At 41.0% G+C, this 19586-nt stretch overlaps 1 pseudogene; it reads left to right on the top strand.

Moving 5' to 3' along the window:
- The first annotated feature begins 3960 nt into the window (after nucleotides 1–3960).
- On the top strand, nucleotides 3961–11763 carry LOC119362106 (annotated as a pseudogene).
- Nucleotides 11764–19586: the final 7823 nt, after the last annotated feature.

Raw genomic sequence — 19586 nt, 5'->3', positions numbered from 1 at the left:
AGATCACCATGACTCTTGTATAAGGGTAGAGGATAAAAGCACAAGATAGGCCCTTCGCATAGGGAAGCAGAGGTTGTCATGCGCTTTTATGCTTGGATGCACAAAATCTTAATATAAAAGAACGTCACTTTATATTGTCGCTTGTGATAAACAACTTTAATATGCAGTCCGTCGCTTTTAATGTAGTAGAAAATATTCTGAACCCTGGCCGGCAGTAGCAGAACCGAGCCATTTACTTGCACATCTCCCTCCTTGTCAGGAACAACGAGACTGCATCTTTTGAAGAAATCGACACATTCTGTTGTTAACTGAAGAAATCGACACCTGTCATGCTGTTAACTAAAGAAATTGACACCCAGCACGCAGTCGATTGGCGGGCTCAACGTCGACCGTCTGATCTTAATTACCTTTATTTACTGCCTCCTTGTTCAGCTGCTTTGCTTTATTAGTGTTAAAGTTAAGATTACCTTTCACTGGTTGTAATGGGTATAAAACCAACCCCGGATCTATCTTAGAGGTAAATGCTGCGTGCCCTTAATCCGCTATATATTTCTCTTGCGGTCATCCTCTGAATTTCACCTAGGTGCTTGGTGGTTTAATGTGTGAGTGGTTTAGTTTTCCGAACTCCCTCCGTTCCAAAATATATGACCCAACGGGAATACGTAGTTGGGTCTTCTCACTCCTTTGCTGCTGCTTAATTTGCCCGACAGACGTCAACATGGAACGGAGGGTACGTAGCTGCTCATCTCAGCTGTTGGTGAAATAGATGGTCAGCTTGTGTTCTTCTCAGCACAAGAAAGAATGCTGCTCATCTCAGCTGGCTTGCTTCATGCCCTAGCCTTGCAACTTCAAATATATTCATGCATTTGCAAAAAACCACATACCTCTATCAATATTGCAACTTCAAATATATTTATGTCTTTCTAGATTGTCCACTGGCTAAGATTCTTTGGCGTTCGATTCATATTGCTTTTAATATTACTTCACCTACCTCTATCAATATGTTATTTGGAACATGGCTTGATGGGGTGAACTTGGATGTAGCAAGACACATTCGTGTTGGCGTGTGTGCCTTGTTATGGGCAGTATGGAACTGCAGAAATGATTTGGTTTTTAACAGAGCAACGAACTTTCATTTTTTGCAGGTTATCTTCAGGGCCACAGCATTGATCCGTATGTGGTCGCTACTCACTCCCACGGAGGCCAGGGGGCGTTTGGCTACTGCGTCTACCCGATGGGAGATGGTAGCTCGGGTTATTTTCAACCGGTTTGGATGGCGGTCATGTAATAGGATAGGCATGTAGTGCTTCTATTTTATTTGCCAGCCGGTTGTGGCTTCATGATTAGGCTCGTTTGAGCAGCTTGTTTTCTTTTCGACCTTTCAGATATTGGAGACTTTGTGACTCATTTTGTTTTTTAATAATATGAGCCGTATGCATCTTTCTGATGCAGAGGCTAGGGTAATACCCCTTTTCTAAATTTCTTTTTTGCAAAAAACCACGAATTGGGAAATTCAAAAAAGGTTTCACGATCTTGGATTTTTTTTGCTGATTTGAAAAAAAAATCGTCGATTTGAAAAAAGTTCATGGATTTTGATTATTATTTTGGAAATTTAAAAACATTTCATCATTTTTTAAAAAATATTTCACGTATTTGGAAAAAGATTCAACAAATCTATAACAAAATCATGAGTTTTAAAAAAATTCCAGGAATTTTAAATAAGAACCATAAATTTGGAAATATTTTGTGGATTTGAATATATTCAATCTTTTCAAGAAAAAACGTGGATTAAAAATTTTCACGTGTTTTGAAGGAAACAGTTCATGAGTTAAAAAAAGTTCATCAATTTTAAAAAAGTTCTTGAGTTGTAGAAAAGTTCTGAATTTTTTAAAAAGGTTTGAAAGTTGGGAAAATGTGGATTTGAATATATTCATATTTTGAAAATAATACTGGCGAATTCAAAAAAAGTCACGTGTTTTAAAAGAAACAATTCTTGGATTTGCAAAAGTTTCCGAATTTCAAAAATGTAAAAGAAGGGAGAAGCTACATTTCCAAACAAAAAACTGGCGATAAAAAGAAGAAAATAATTAAAAATGAAAAGGGAAAAACGTAAAAAAAAAGGAGAAGGTAAACCAAATAAAACCGTAAAAACCAAACTAGAAAACTAACAATAAACTGGTGGAAGCTTCCCAAAATCAGGAGCTTTCCGCTCATGCTTGCGATCATGGAACGGCCATTCAAAACATAAGTACTGAGGGGGGTGCGCTTTTTACCAATTGCACTTTAACTTTTTTTGAGACACAATTGCACTAACTGAGCGGCAAATAGGATATGTGATCTTCATGTGCCACAAGCCCACAACACAACGTCACAGCCCACAGGCCTGCAGAAAACCTGAGCGGCAAATAGGATATGTGATCTTCATGATCCCGTAATTTCCTGATGTAGTTTGGCCTTTTGTTACAAATGTTATATTTAATAAAATATATTTAAATACTATTCGGAGATTTAAAAATTTCATGAATTTTAAAATAACATTCATTCACAATAAACCAATTCAAAAATATTTTCTGACTAAACAAATGTTCAAGAATAAAAAAATCACAAATATTCAAAATACTTTAGAATTTATAAATTACTGTGAATTTTAAAAAATACTCATCAATTTTAAAAAATGTTTATGAACTAAAAATGTGATAAAATTTTATGTATTTTGCAAAATACTCGCAAATTTGAAAAATGTAACTTAAACTTAATAAATGTTGCAAATTTGAAAAAAACACACAGGATCTTTGTCTATATCTAATCATGTGTGGGCATGGACTTAGTTAGATCTATTTTCTTTCTCGAATACGCAAAATGTTTGCGCATCATTGCATCAATAGAAGCAGGGGTTTTTGGAAATTCTCGTACACAAACCATGTGCACAACAGAGTGGCCATTACAGCCTCTCAGGGTTTTTTTTCACCCGCAAAAAAAAGGGTACATAGGCGTCGAGCCTGGGTGCGCCAGTGGGAAAACAATGATTACAGTGTGGTCTATAATTTTAGTGACGATTTAACAGCTTCCCTGTAACGGCTTTATGTGAGGAAACAGTCTATGTGAAGATGTGGGCCTAAGCTACTCTAGGAATTGTATAGTTGAATGCTACTTTTAGTCCTACACCGTGCATTATGAGCAACACTATGTGCATGCACGAATAATTGTTGCCAAGTTATTCGCGCTATCTGCCCTGCCGGATGACACTTTGGACATGCATGCTACTCCCTCCGTAAACTAATATAAGAGCGTTTAGAATATTAAAGTAGTGATCTAGACGCTTTTATATTAGTTTACAGAGGGAGTACATTGGACTAGCTCATTGAAGTGACTGTTGGCCGCTGGCTCCTCTGAAGGTTTTCCATGCTAATCAGATACCTTGACAGAAAAAACATCTGTCATCCCCCACGGCAACTCGTGCCACATCACTCCAACAAAACATGTTGCTCGCTCTCTGGCTAGATCACCACCTGCAACTCAGGTCATATGTAGGCGCTCTCTTCATAGCCCTTGGAATGGCAGTGCGAGCGACCAAAGCAAATCCAATTGCGGCTCATCGCGTGTAAATGTCACGGCTTTTCTCTACCGTCTTTACCCGTTTTTCGTTTTTTTTGTTTTGTTTGGTTTTTCTTTTCGTTTTTGATTTTATTTTATTATAAAAATTCCCCTAGTATTAAAGAAAAACCTTCACCTTTGTCTAAAAATGTTCACCAAACTTTTTAAAAAAACTTTTTGATTTCTTAAAAATGATCATGTTGGGGGCCGGTCGTACAGCCCATGTACCACATCGGCCCTGCGGCAGCACGGGAGGGAGTAGCCCACCGCCACCATGGATCCGACCCACCGTTCCTCCTCCTTTCCTCTGCTCTGCAGCTCTGCCGCCGACGAGTTCAACTCCAACAGGCAACAGCAGACGGCGACGGCGAGGAGGCACCGAGCGGCGGGCGAGGACGAAGCCTCCTCTGGGAGCTTCCTCGATCCTCTCCTCTGGAGTCTGGAAGCAAGCGTCCCCTGGTCACTCCTCGTCCGCCTGCCCACCAGGTGCTTGTGTTTATTCCCATGAGGTTCGTTCCACTGCGACCTATCTACCTCCACTACCTGTATACTATAGTGACCGCCCAACAACTCAGTAGCCGTCCCGTCTCCTTCCGCCCGTCCTTCTAGGTGCATCCATGGAAACTAGTACCAAGTAATGGTCAATTGGTCATGCATGTAGCTATCGACGACAAGTCAGGAAAGATATCAGCCATATATATGTTCGTCTGCGGCCCTCCCGTTGCTGTCTGTTGGCGACAATTACTCTTGTCATACCTTCAATTCCTGCAATGCTTATCTTCAATCAGCCATATATAGGGTTCCTAAGGTTTCACAGATAGAGATACAAGTAATTGCCATTATAGATAAATGCGTGCAAATCACGCGTTCAGACAAGTCTACGAAAATTATTTTGCCTAGTCCTACATGTAGCTATCAATACAAGCCAAGAAATTCATAATGGCATACATCTAGCTGCCCAGAAAGATATCTGCAGGCCGGGTACGTCCAGCCATACATCTACGACCCGTTGCTGTGGGAGACAATTCTTGCTTATCTTCAATCAGCCATAGGATAGGATTCATTCACATTCCACTCTGAAAAACCAAGTGAGCTGCATGTGTGGTAAGCTAAGTCAAGTCAAGCAAACTATCCTCATCCCCTTACACAGCAGCCACTGGTTACATATCTCCCTATCTCTCCTCTCCTCTCGTGTATATGTAAGGTAAGGTGTTCCTCAAGACCTCCTGCAACGACTCAACCCCCCTTTTGCACTAGCCAGGCGGCATCCATCACCGGCACCTCGTGCGTGAGTGCGTGCCAACGTAAGTAAGTAGTGCACACTCTTCTCCTTTAACTTGCAGCCAGGATTGATCACTTTTGAATTTTGATTGGTGACAGAAAATCTATGAATTAATGACTTCCCTTCGGTTCCTGGATCGATGCAGGTGCAGCAAGTCCGTCAATTAGAGGATGTCAGACGCGGCCCTCAGTGCGGCGCAATGGGTGGTGGGCAAGGCGCTAGCCCCCGTCACGGATGGTCTGCTAGAGGCTTGGGCAGGTAGCAGGAACCTTGGTCTCAACATTGAGGCCCTCAGTACGGAACTGCTGCTAGTGAAAGCCATGCTCGAACAAGCTGCTCTCAAGGAGCTCGGTGGCCCAGCCATGGAGATACTGCTGCAGAAGCTGCGGGATTCAGCACACAATGCCGAAGACTTGCTGGATGAGCTGGACTACTTCCGCATCCACGATGAGCTCCATGGCACGTACAATGCTGCTGAACAGCAAGGCAAGAGTGGTGTCCACAACCTTGTCGTCAATGCTCATCACATCGCCAAAGCTCTTGGCAAACAACTAGCATCTTTGTCTGCGTACTGGTTTGGTGCCAATGCTGGTGATCACCGACAACAAGATGCAAGACAACATGTTAATTATTGTGCTTCACAGCATGGTAAGAAGAGGTTACGTGGTGATTTCTCATCAGCGCCAAAGGCCAATCAGGCTGATGAGGAGGCCAGCAGGCGCATGCCCAAGCTCGGTAAATTCCTCCATGGCTCATCTTCCCCACACCCCCATGTTCACGATGACAATTGCAGCAATGCACAAGAAACACCAAAGCTTGAGTTTAATAGGGTGAATTTCTCTCAAAGGGTGAAGGGCATTGTAGAGAAACTGCAACTTATGCGTAATGAGGTTAGCAAAATTCTGCAATGTTGTAGCCCTAGAACTGTCCCAAACATTGCCTTGAGTCGTCCCATCACCAAAGGTCGAATTGATGAGCCAAAACTGTATGGGAGGGATTGGGTCATGAATAGCATCATACATGATATCACCAAGGGTCAATATTGTGACAAGGGTCTAACTGTGCTTTCGGTTGTTGGTCCCGGGGGGATGGGGAAGACAACTCTGATACAACACATATATCGCAACCAACAAGTGAAGAATTATTTTCCAGTCATGATTTGGATTTGTGTGTCGCTCAATTTCAGTCTGGATAAGGTGCTAGAACAAATTAAAACATGTACCCCTGCAGTTGAAAATGAAAAGGAGGGCAGTACAACTGAAGAGTTGATTGAAGAAAGATTGAAATCTAAAAGGTTCTTACTTGTATTGGATGATATATGGCAGATTAGTAATGGGGATGACTGGGAAAATCTACTGTCGATACTCAATCAATCACAAGAAAAGGGTTGCACAATTCTAGTCACAACTCGGTTTCAAGCAATAGCACAGAAGGTTAAAACAGGTCATTCAATACAATTGAACGGTTTAGAATCTGAAGAGTTTAGAAAGTTATTTTTTGCATTTGTCTTTGGCGATGAGCAGTGTGCAAGGGATAAACATTTTCTGCTTGAGACTGGAGATAAGATAATCCAAAAACTAAAGGGATCCCCTCTTGCAGCAAAAACTGTTGGTAGAGTACTCAGTAAAGAACTTAGTTTGCATCATTGGAAAAGGGTGCTAAAAAGTAAAGAATGGGAGACCGATAACAATGGAATTATGCCTGCCTTAAGGCTTAGCTATGACTTTCTCCCTTTCCATCTGCAACAATGTTTCGCCTATTCTGCATTGTTTCCTGAAGATTATTGTGTCACAAGCCACCAGCTCATTGGCCTATGGACAGGACTAGATATTTTGATACCTGGTGGTCAAAACCAAACATTGGAAGATATAGGTTTGAGCAATTTAAATGAGTTAGTAATCCATGGATTTTTCAGAGAAGAGGAAACTTATGCAGGTCTGCGGTACGTTATGCATGACCTACTGCATGATTTGGCATTGAAGGTTGCATCGCATGATTGTCTTAGTTTACGTCTCCCTAATGTTGAGTCAGTAGAAGTTCAGCCATCGACCCATCACTTATCTATAAGCATAGAGGACTTAGGTGAATATGATGCAGTGTCTGGCCAAAAATTAAAGAGTGAACTGAAAGAACTGAAAACAAGATTGAAGGTTGAACATTTGCAAAGTTTGATGTTATTTGGAAAAATAGATAAAAGTTTTGCCAAGGTATTTGGTGATTTTTTTGGGGAAGCAAATTCTCTTCGTGTTCTTTATTTGCCCAACATGATGTATCCAGTGGAATGCATGTTGCATAACTTCTCACGACTTGTCCACCTACGATTCCTGTGTCTAGGGACATGGGACAGACAGATACATTTACCACCTAACATGTCTAAACTTTACCACTTAAGGGTTCTAGATCTTGAGTCATGGTATGGTAGTCATGATTTGCCTGAAGACATGAGCAACCTTGCCAAATTGTGCCATTTTTATACTCCAATTGATTGTTTTAAAACCGGTCCTTTGTATACCACAATAGATGAGCAATGTTATGATATTTATAATGTGGGAAAACTTATACACTTAGAAGAGTTAGAGGTATTTCAAGTCAACAAAAAGAGTGAAGGATTTGAACCAAAGCAACTAGAGACTTTGACCAAGCTAAGGGAGCTTGGAATGTATAACCTTCACAAAATACATACAAAAGAAGAAGCGGCTCAAGTAAAACTGATAGAGAAAAACTACCTGAGAAGGTTAACATTGGATTGGGATAGTAAGCGATCTAATGTTGACCCTAGTTTGGAAGCATTGGTTCTTGAGAGACTTCAACCACATGGAGATCTTCAAGTATTGTGCATTAGAGGGCATGGAGGCCCTTCTTGTCCAACATGGCTGGGTGATGAGTTCGCTATTGAAGCTATACAGTCTCTTTATCTTTCTGGTGTTTCTTGGGAGGTTTTCCCTTCTCTAGGGAAGGCGTGGGATCTTCGTGAATTAAGGTTGGAGCATATTGGCACACCAAAGGAGTTTATCATAGAAAAAAGCTTTTGCATGCTAATAAAGCTTGAACTCATTGGCCTAGAGAGTTTTGAAAAATGGGTTTGTCCAGCTGAACAAGAGTCTGCCTTGGGTAGAGACCTGTCGCCACCACATGCTCATATGTTCCCTCTTTTGCAAATGCTATTTATTATGAATTGCCCGAAATTCTTGTGGTTGCCTTCTTCAAACCATATTGTTTTCCCAGATTGGTTTCCCAAACTACAAGAGTTTGTAATTGTGAACTGCCCAAAATTCCTGTCAGTGACTCCCATCTCCTGGATTGAAAGGTTGTGCCATTTCCATTTATCAGATGTGAAGCTACTACATTTGTTTAAATACTCAAAATCATCTGATGGGGTAGAATTGACGATTAATGGAGAGGGTGATCTACATAGTTTAGACCAAGTGTTAGTTCTGGATAAAGAAGCAGGTGTTGAGAAGCTGACACTCGGTAGGTGCCCACCTCTTGAGTTGAAGCACCTTCTGATGCTAACCTCGCTGAAGACATTGATTGTATTTAGTTCAGATGCCCTGGTTGGACCACTAGGAGGTCAAGGTGATTTCGAATGGCAACTCCCCGTTGAGAATATCAGGATGAATGACTTAAATGGTACTAGTGGAAGGAATTGATAAAGCTCCTCCCCCACCTCCCAAGGCTCTCCAAATTGGAAATAGAATACATAGAAAACATAGTGGGGGTGGATCTACAACAAACAACATCAGCTATTTCGTTTTTCCGTCAACTTTTTCCTTCCTCCTTGCAATTCCTGGGGCTTAGGAGTGTGGAAGGCATGGGGACACTTGAGCCCCTCTCAAGCCTCTCCTCTCTTACCATATTAGAATTGAATTATTGCGGGCATGATCTGAAATGTCAGGGCTTGCGGTCTCTCCTTACATCTGGGGGCCAGCTCAACAAATTAAAAGTCTTTGGCAGCCCTAGATTCTTTGTTGGTTGGGATCCCAATCCCAGACGGGCGTTGGAGGATGTTGAAGGAGAAGAGCAGCAAACACAGCTTGTTTCATCCACACTGCGGGAGCTCTGCACGGATGATGCAGCGGGACTCCTTGCTGCACCCATCTGCAGCTTCCTCTCCTCCCTCTCCGAGTTGGGACTTCGTGGGAATGGGTCCAAAGAGGTGGAGCGCTTCAGCAAGGAGCAAGAGGACGCCCTTCAACTCCTCTCCTCCCTCCAGGAACTAGAGTTTTGGAGTTTCCACAATCTTCAGCAACTCCCTGCAAGGCTGCACAACCTTACCAGTCTCGAGATACTATCAATCAGCGACTGTCCAGCTATCTCATCGTTGCCCAGTGATGACCTGCCCAAATCACTGCAAGAGCTAAATGTTAGATACTGCTCGGAGGAGCTAAAACAGCAGTGCAGAGGGTTAGTGGGAACCATCCCAAGAATCATACAACACTGATCCAAGGTAACACAAACATACTTTCTTGTGTTTTCCACCTTGCCCTTTTGCTGCAATCCTACTTAATGACACTGTTGCGTTTGTTCCTATCCACTGTGCAGGACTCTGCCTTGGAATTCCCATGTACATTCTTCTATCTTTCTAGAGCTCAACTCTTTACATGCATACACATTTGCCACCGTGCATGACCCAAGGGTCTTGTGGCCGTCGTCTTCCTTACTGTACAAAAAATCTGGTGAGTAACATATAAACTGGAAATTTACTCCTGTAGTGAAATGTTCAAGATTCATTTTTCAATGCCCCTGTCTTATGTACAAGTCAAGAAAAGCAATGTAATTATCAGCCAATGTGTGCTGCAAGTCTCCTCTCTTTTCTTCCTAAATTTTGTAACCAACGAAATCTATGATCACCATTTGTTTTGGTTCTCTGTGCAGGTGTTCGTTCAATGTTATGGCTTCTTTATTTTTTGCATGCAAATTTGGGTTATTGTCATTCATCAAGGCATGGTAGTCTACTTGCCTATTTTGGGTGTCACGGTCACAATATCACTGGCGTAAGTAGTGAATAAATGAAACATTGGGGTCAAGCTACTGATATCAAGGTCTGACCAGTTTTTCATACACTGCTACATTGCTACCAATTCTAGGTGTTCTCGCATTCGTAATTTCTGTTGACTTGCTGTTCAGCTACTTGTGTTTACATTTGTCCAAAATCCATGAAGACTTGATGGTGTACCTCGAAAGTTCAGTTGTAAGGATCAAAAGATCATCATGGCATAATTATGGAGTGTTTTGCTACCGACAAGGTTTGCAGTTTCTCAATCCAGTCTACATTCTACTGATACCAGGTATCCTTAGCATTTTGTCATAACTGTTGTTGTTTACTGAAATTTAATGGCATATAGGGTCTTCACAAGAATAGCCTGCATATATACCATAGCAGTGCATGCACGGACTCAATTCGGATCATAGAGAGTAGTAGTACAGCCTGATGGTATATTGCATATTCGTCCTGAAACTGTGAGTTTGTGACTTTGTGCAAGTATTACAGTGGGCCAATCACATCCACATGGAGAGATGATGCTTTTTGTACTAACTAACAAGCAACTCCTCTGTGCAGGTCATAATGACAAACTAACAAGCAAGATTATCATTTCCTTAAGCCCCAAAGGCCACAAGATGCAGCTGACAACATTTTATTTCGAAAACTCAGCACTGCAAAGGTAACAAGGGATTATGCATTTGTATTCTGAGTAGAGGACGTTATGTATGTATAATCAGCTAAGGGAACGACTGGTCCAATTTTGCAGGTGTGAGCAACTGCAGAAAGGTCTAGATGCCACTGAACAGTCCAGGGCACCGAGAGAAACACGATTTGTCCCATACTCGCGGCGGTACACAAGGACTCCTACACACTTGCTCGATGACTACAGCAATGGGTGTACCTAAAACACCGGAGAAGGCTCATTCATGTGAGGTACATAGGCTCCCCAGCGACTGGCAACTCTGCAAGATGGCTACATGTTCTTATTAGGTTAACCGACCGACTTGTAAACGTTTCAGAATCAGCTACCATGCTCATTGGAGCCATGCTAAGGAAGAAGAAGCAGACACATAGGCTAGGCTAGCAGAAGCGTAGTCTGCAGCTAGGAATATCTAAAGCCAGTCGCTCAGAAATTGCTGTGATGAGTACATCCAGTGAGGCCTTATTCACCTTCATACCATGGTTAGTATTTTGGTCATTCGGTATTAGTATATGACAAGTTATTTTGACCGTGGCTGACAGAACCGTGCCAAGTACTTACACATCCCATTTGCTGCTGCTTTACGTGGCAGACAGATGCAAATGGTCAGATTCTTCTTCTCAGCAAAGGGAATGGAGCTGGAGCCATGGAGGATACCTGCCTGTTGGAAAAATAAATGGTCAGACTCTTCTTCCCAGCAAAGGGATGCTGCTCGTACGGCTTGCTTGAAGCCTGTCCGTCATTTGTGTCCAAGAAATGCTATTCCGTTGATCTTCACCGAAGGCAGTGATGTTCCAAGATATCATCATCACCGTCGTCCGTCGGTTGATCATCCCGGTGATTCACTGAAGATAGAGAGGAGAGGAGCACCATTCACTACAATCCGCGCCATTGAGCAGCTCAAGATGCTCTTCAAATGAGCTGCTTCTTTGCCATGAACTGCATGATCTTGTACCTCAGAATTGGTAGCAGCAGTATCTGTCGAATGCTTATGGGAAGATGGCCGAGGTGGTAGGTCTCAGGACCTTTTGTGAATGAGGCATGGAATGGGTGCAGAGGAAGAACCATCCAAATCCAGTTTGGCCATCAGGCTTTTGTTAAAAGTTGTTATTAAAACTGTGATGTTGTACAAAGTGAAGTTTTTCTTTCAAATTGTACACATTTATAAAAAAGGCGAAGATGGTTGATGTTCACCACATCTTAGACATTCTCTATATTTATTATCATTGCCATCGTCTGATAAAACATTCTACCACATCCATATTCTCGAGTTATAACGGCGCAGCGAGGCACACCTTTTCTTCAAGTTACACTTAACTGTTGCTATGTACGTCAGCTGTAACTAGTAGCTAAGATGAGCATGAGGTATGTCGCGAAATCGCTCAACATCACAGCCATTGTGTGTTCTGAATGTGTTGTACTGCTCACTGTCAGTATTCTACAAGAATTACACTAGCTAGCTAACACGCTTCTTATTATGTTATCTGACGAAAACATTTCAGAGTCGCTCCCCTGCCGAGGAAGCGTGGCAAGTACCTAAGCATCTCATTTGCTGCTGCTTTGCCTGGCAGATGTGAACATGGAATGGTGCTCATCTCATCCTATTCCGTGCGTGCACTCGTGGCGCCTGATTGCTTGAGCGCGCGCCGGATGTTGTCTCAGACCCAGAGTTTGGATTTTACGTTACGATGATTGATGAATATAAGTTGCACTACACTTGGATAGTTTGTATCAGACAGACCCCATAGTTGGCCTGACTGGTTTCTTCTGTTGCTGCTAGCCAAAAATCTCCAAGGACGGACCTACTGAGGGGTGTTGGTGGCATCTCAGAAATGAAAGTGTTGTGGACGGAGGGGGACCTGCTGCTGAACATGCTTGGGATGGGAGTGCTCTGCTCACCTCAACTTATGATGTGAAAAGGAAAGAACCGTGTCTTTAATTCGCGCCAATTAAGTCCGGGTCAAAAAGGCCATCACGAGCGGTAAAGTTCAATGTTGATGCCGCGCGCTTTCAGTTCAGAGCGACGAGCGCCGGTGCGGTACGTGATGCGCGACCACCATGGCGGTGTGGTGTACGCCATTGCCAGGGACACACACATAGAAGCTCTGTCAGGAAATGTGCAAATGTGAAGGAAGCTTTACGTCCTCGGTCTGAGTTTGGCGGTCCACTTCTCTCAAGACTACTTTATCTTTGATGAGAGCCATTGGGCGCCTATACCTGTACATGATCTCTCAAGAATATTCACTCAGCTACAATGAACCCCCGTCCCCCCGGTATAAAGATGGTCGTATCTGGAGATGAAGAAGCTTTGCGTAGGGAGGCAGTTTATTCAGGTCCACAAGACATAGAGAAAATAGCAACAAAGTTTTATTTTTTGTGCGGGGTTGCACACGCAGAGATAGCAAAATCTTCCAACTCAGGAAGCTACCTTTTCACCGGTTCTTGGAAGCTTCTAGAATCTTTTGGACGTTTTTTTCTCATTTTTCTTTTCCTTGTTTCTTTGTGCTTTATTAGTTATCTTTTAGGCTTTTTTCCGTGTTCATTTTTTATTCTTCTCCTTTTTATTTTTTCTTGTTTTAAATTCATGAGATTTCAGAATTTGTGAACATTTATAAATTCTTTATTTTTTTTCAAAATCATGAACTTTTTAAAAATCACGATAATTTCAAAATCTTGAACATTTTTTCAAATGTGTTCATAGCAAATATTCGTAATTTTTTTTAAATTCAAGAACATTTTTAAAAATTTGTAAATATTTAGGTCAGTGAACTTTTCAAATATATCAAACAACCGATAATTTCTTTTTTTGAGCTGTTTTTTACACATTCATGCACATTGTTTTCAATTCACGAGCGGAGCAGGCGGTGAGCTAGCGCTACTGGCCCGAGACCCACCGAGCTAGTAATGCAGTGCTAAAGGTGGCACTAAATATGAATATATATATTTTTTTCCTTTTTCTCCTCTTGGTTTTCTTTTTCCTACTTTTCATTTTTAACAAAAATTGAAAAAAGTTGCTGGATTTGATTTTCCTGTTAATTGGAAAAATATTAGGAAATATAATAAATGTTCCATAATTTTAAAGAACGTCCCAGAATTTGAAAATGTTCCTAGATTTTAAAATAACAATAAAATATTTAGAAATATACTAGCATTTCAAAAAGTGTTATCGAAATAAATAAATGTATGTGGATATAAATATATCATTAATTTAAAAATGTTCCTGCATAAATGTTTTTCCACTCACTATATACTCCTGAATTCTAAAATTGTTCTTCGAACTCAAAACATATTTCCAGAATTCAAATATTCATGAATTTGTAAAAAATATGCCTGGACTTTCAAAAATTCTCTCATGATTCAAAAAATGCATGGATTTAAAAATAAAAAGGATAAAGATATAAAATAAAATAAAATAGAAAAAACTGAAAATAAACCGTTAAAACCAAGAAAAAAACACACATACACAAAAACAGGTCGGGGAGGTTGGTGAAAACAAACACAGAAAAGACAGGAGCAAAGTCATATGCCAGACCCGAATAACATGAGAGGGATGAGCATTTGTTTTCAAGGTTCATATTGGGTGTTTTTCTTTGTTTTTCCACAATTAAATATACTACGTCTACCAGATTATATTCATCTGCTTGTGTAGTGGTTTTGTTTATTTATAGCTGTGAAATTGATATGTATTCTTCAAAATGGGCCGGATATATTCCAGCTTTTGGATGAGTTAGAGAAAGCCATGTTTATAAAAACCAGTGCTCCAAGACGAGAAATATGTCCCTATTTTGACGGGTAAGTCTTAGTTTCCCCTTACCTACACATTTTGCTGCTAAATTTGCATATACACATAGAATTGTTGATATAGCTTGTACAAACATAATGGGGATCACCAGAGTGATCATAGTTTTAAATAACCATGAATGAGCTAGTGGTTCATGACATGAAGACATGCTCTTTAAGACGATCAAGTGGTTCCGAATTTTAATCCAGAAGTTAATAGTTGAATGGTTTTGTAGAATTCAAATAATGAATTTAGGGTTAGGAAATTAACAATGCAATATGTAACATAAATGCTTAAATCGGTCGTAAATCAACCTACGAAGTAGAAACTGAATTTTTGAAATTTTTTTAAATGTTGCATTACCTAATTGGTGAGGACTTCTGTGTAGACAACACTTTTTGTGTATGTCTCGCTTGTGCTGATATTCGTCTTCTTTTTCTTTAACTTTTTATGCTTTCCATTTGTTGTACTGATCTTCTTATTCTTCTCCTAGTTCCCTTAATGTGTACCAAGACAATAAACCGACATGACATTTTGATACTAAATATTTTTACTTTGTGATATAGTTTTCACTGAATGCATTGTTTTCAATTCGTTATTTCACATACAATGTTAAATATATATTACAATACCAACAAAAAAATATTCCAAAAATAACTAGAACAATTAACGATGCCATAAGACTCTCTTTCCCTTTAGTTTTAGTTTGGGGCATTAAAGAAATTCTTTTATTAAGATGGATGTCAGTCCACCAAATTAATTTATGTTATTTATCTACTCAAAGTGAAGTTGTTTCCCTACTCAACAAATTTAACTTAGGTCTTTAATGAATTGGAATGCATCTATCTTTATCCATACCAGACCTAAATATTTACTGAACTTTTGAACTTGGTAGAGTCCTTTGTACTATATGAAACTAGCAAATAACTTTGTAAATGTTTCTAAAATTTCAAAGACTGATATTTTCGGATTTAATGAAAAAGATAATTCAAGAATGTATGATGTGGCAACGATTATTTTGTCCTAGATCCCCCGTGTGTACCATTGGTTGTGGTGCTGCATTCTTGGTCTGAGAACTTGCTATCAAATCATAACATTTAGAATTCAAGTGTCCCAAGGCTAAACTTTATTAATGGTACTAGTGTTAACAACGATGATATGTCCATGATTTAATGGCTGAGACAAAAAGTTATGGCCAGCAATGGTAACAGGATGGCCAGCAATGTGTACCAAGTGTGTCATTATGCGAACTAGTTCTATGAAAATTAATGTGTCACGAATGATAATAACTTCATAAGTTACAATGAAATTTCCAATTTTTATATTCCCCCGAGATGCCTAAGTTCCATATATACTATGCTTACTCTATTGTTACTGACTTGGTAACTTATGTCCATCCTTATGAGAACTTTGTACGGTCTCTTTAGTAAAATCTACTTATTGGAGCTTGCTGGTCCTATACATAATGCTTCTTACCTTCAAATTAGCATTTGAAAAATTGGTGTTGTACATAAGGCTTCTTACCTTCAAATTAGCATTTGACATTATACTGTTGTTGTATATCGATACAAGTGATGATGCATAGAAATTATTATATATAAATATTTAACTGAGTGCTTAATGCAACATTATTATCTCGCTACTTGCATGTACACCTGTCTCTAATCAAGTGTGTATAATGAATGCTATAATAACTTCAGCAAGTTACAATTCGTACCATGAGCGAGCTCTGCTTGAAAAAACAAAGACGAGCAAGCTTCTATTTTTTTGTTTTATAGTCATACATCAAATAGCTTTTGTGCCTGAGATGAGTTTCCTTGCTAACAGCTGCCACACCCGTCGGAGTTAGTCAACCATCGCATTTTGTGTCCTATTATGTTGCTCGCGCATTTAGTGTCAAAAAACTTTGCAAAGATATCACCGTTGTTGTTCTAATAGAAAATTCTATCAGGCAGAATTTAATTTGCTGAAGAGACTATTGTTGCAAATGTTTTTTGTCAACCATGGTCACCATGTCTAGTGTTAGCCGCTCACCGAAGCCGTTGCCATCCCTGGAGCCAAGGGAGCGGATGTGGCGAGGATTGGTGCGAAATGGAGGTGCCCGCCAATGATAGACGTCGCCGAGATTGATCGCCTTGTTCAACAGTATAGGGCAGAACAATCATGGACCACCAGCAGAGTCAAATACAAGGTAGACTCAACAGCTCTGTTCTGTGACATCCGATATTAATGACATACTGTTTGGAGTTGTGTCATGAAGAATTTTTTGAAGATTGGAATGGTTAGGTTGATCTATATGTTTGTCTGTTGTTTTCTAGGCTTTACTGTATAATCAAGACTATGGTCTTTTAATAGACCACTCTGATAGACAGCTCTGTTTTGTGGCTCTATGTTGCATGGAAATTTACAAATTTTATTGTCTCGATGCCTCGGTTTCATATTATGCTTACTCTACTGTAAATGGGCTTACCACGCTTACGTTGACGTCTAGGATCATTGTGGAGAAATGTTTCTATTGGAGCATGTTGGTCCTATAGATAAGACCTCTTCCCTTCTAATTAGCATTTTAAATTATAATGTTTCTGTATATAATATGGCATTATTGTCTTGTTGCTTATCTCTACACCTGCCCCCTAACGTTAAGTGTCTCTAGGTACTTTGCTCCCTGGCTCAACGGAGTATGACAATGTACTAGGTCCTTCTTGTAATTTTGTAAATGACACGCTGAATCTACTAGTTTTGGATGAGTTTCACGGTCTGAATCTAGCTAACCCGCTGAATCTATTGACATGGAGTATGACAATTTTCTAGGTTCTTCTTGATTTTTGGAAAAGAATGTTGGGGAACATAGTAATTTCAAAATTTTCCTACGCACACGCAAGATCATGGTGATGCATAGCGACGAGAGGAGAGAGTATTGTCCACGTACCCTCGTAGACCGTAAGCGGAAGCATTATGACAACGCGGTTGATGTAGTCGTACGTCTTCACGATCCGACCGATCCAAGTACCGAACATACGGCACCTCCGAGTTCAGCACACGTTCAGCTCGATGACGATCCCCGGACTCCGATCCAGCAAAGTGTCGGGGATGAGTTCCGTCAGCATGACGGCATGGTGACGATGAAGATGTTCTACCGGAGCAGGGCTTCGCCTAAACTCCACGACGATATGACCGAGGTGGAATATGGTGGAGGGGGGCACCGCACACGGCTAAGGAACGATCTTCAAGATCAACTTGTGTGTTCTAGGGGCCCCCCTGCCCCCTTATATAAAGGAAGGAGGGGGAGGTGCGGCCGGCCCCCTAGGGGTGCGCCTGGAGGAGTCATACTCCCACCAGGAGTAGGACTCCCCCCTCTTGCCTTGGTGGAGAAGGAAAAGGAGGGAGGGGAAAGAGGAAAGGGGGGCGCCGCCCCCCCCCCTTCCTTGTCCTATTCGGACTAGGGGGGAGGGGGCGCGCGGCCTGCCCTGGCCGGCCCTCCTCTTCTCCCTCATGGCCCACTAAGGCCCATTAACCCCCGGGAGGGTTCCGGTAACCCCCCGGTGTTCCGGTAAAATCCCATTTCACCCAGAACCATTCCGATATCCAAATGTAGGCTTCCAAAATATCAATCTTTATGTCTCGACCATTTCGAGACTCCTCGTCATGTCCGTGATCACATCCGGGACTCCGAACAAACTTTGGTACATCTAAACTTATAAACTCATAATAAAACTGTCATCGTAACGTTAAGCGTGCGGACCCTACGGGTTCGAGAACTATGTAGACATGACCGAGACACGTTTCCGGTCAATAACCAATAGCGGAACCTGGATGCTCATATTGGCTCCCACATATTCTACGAAGATCTTTATTGGTCAAACCGCATAACAACATACGTTGTTCCCTTTGTCATCGGTATGTTACTTGCCCGAGATTCGATCGTCGGTATCCAATACCTAGTTCAATCTCATTACCGACAAGTCTCTTTACTCGTTACGTAATGCACCATTCCGTAACTAACTCACTAGCTACATTGCTTGCAAGGCTTATAGTGATGTGCATTACCGAGAGGGCCCAGAGATACCTCTCCAACAATCGGAGTGACAAAACCTAATCTCGAAATACGCCAACCCAACATGTACCTTCGGAGACACCTGTAGAGCTCCTTTATAATCACCTAGTTACGTTGTGACGTTTGGTAGCACACAAAGTGTTCCTCCGGTAAACGGGAGTTGCATAATCTCATAGTTACAGGAACATGTATAAGTTATGAAGAAAGCAATAGCAACATACTAAACGATCAAGTGCTAGGCTAACGGAATGGGTCAAGTCAATCACATCATTCTCCTAATGATGTGATCCCGTTAATCAAATGACAACTGTTTTGTCCATGGCTAGGAAACTTAACCATCTTTGATTCACGAGCTAGTCAAGTAGAGGCATACTAGTGACACTATGTTTGTCTATGTATTCACACATGTATTATGTTTCCGATTAATACAATTCTAGCATGAATAATAAACATTTATCATGAAATAAGGAAATAAATAATAACTTTATTATTGCCTCTAGGGCATATTTCCTTCAGTCTCCCACTTGCACTAGAGTCAATAATCTAGTTCACATCGCCATGTGATTTAACACTAATATTCATATCTGTATATGATTAACACCCATAGTTCATATCGTCATGTGACTAACACCCAAAGGGTTTACTAGAGTCAATAATCTAGTTCACATAGCTATGTGATTAACACCCAAAGAGTACTGAGGTGTGATCATGTTTTGCTCGTGAGAGAAGCTTAGTCAACGGGTCTGCCACATTTAGAGCCGTATGTATTTTGCAAATATTCTATGTCTACAATGCTCTGCACGAAGCTACTCTAGCTGATTGCTCCCACTTTCAATATGTATCGGATCGAGACTTAGTGTCATCTGGATCAGTGCCAAAACTTGTATTGACGTAATCCTTTACGACGAACCTTTTGTCACCTCCATAATTGAGAAACATATCCTTATTCCACTAAGGATAATTTTGACCAATGTCCAGTGATCTACTCCTAGATCACTATTGTACTCCCTTGCCAAACCAGGGCAGAGTATACAGTAGGTCTGGACCATAACATGGCATACTTTTATAGAACCTATGACTGATGCATAGGGAATGACTTTCATTCTCTTTCTATTTTCTGCCGTGGTCGGGATTTGAGTCTTACTCAACTTCACACCATGGAACACAGGCAAGAACTCCTTCTTTGACTGT

The sequence above is a fragment of the Triticum dicoccoides genome, chromosome 2B (assembly GCF_002162155.2).
Source record: "Triticum dicoccoides isolate Atlit2015 ecotype Zavitan chromosome 2B, WEW_v2.0, whole genome shotgun sequence".
Classification (NCBI taxonomy): Eukaryota; Viridiplantae; Streptophyta; class Magnoliopsida; order Poales; family Poaceae; genus Triticum; species Triticum dicoccoides.
The sequence above is the reverse complement of the archived record's forward strand: the minus strand, read 5'-3'. Positions and strand labels throughout refer to the sequence as shown.